Here is a 345-nt window from a genome sequence, read left to right as displayed (position 1 = left end):
TTTCATATCCATTGTTTCTAAAATTTTAATTTACGCAAGACCTTTGTGTCCAAATCAGTCCAAGATCTAGAATGGAGAGAGAATTAACCAATCGCATGATGAACAATTTGGTCAACTGATTAATATGATTGGTCAATTCTCTCTCTGTTCGAAATTTTGAATCGATTTCTAGCATCGTGGACACAAGACTTTAGTTTTCGATTTACCCGCTCAGATTTGCTCGAACATCTCAAGTGGCCATGTCTTTGGGCGCACCAATCCCGCACAAAGTAAAGCAAAGTAAGGAACACAAGCATCGCTATTGGCTGCGTTTAAAAAAAAAGCAGCTTTGCAACTGTTGTAAGA

The sequence above is a fragment of the Solenopsis invicta genome, chromosome 1 (genome assembly GCF_016802725.1).
Source record: "Solenopsis invicta isolate M01_SB chromosome 1, UNIL_Sinv_3.0, whole genome shotgun sequence".
NCBI classification, from domain to species: Eukaryota; Metazoa; Arthropoda; class Insecta; order Hymenoptera; family Formicidae; genus Solenopsis; species Solenopsis invicta.
This window is presented reverse-complemented; position numbering follows the sequence as displayed.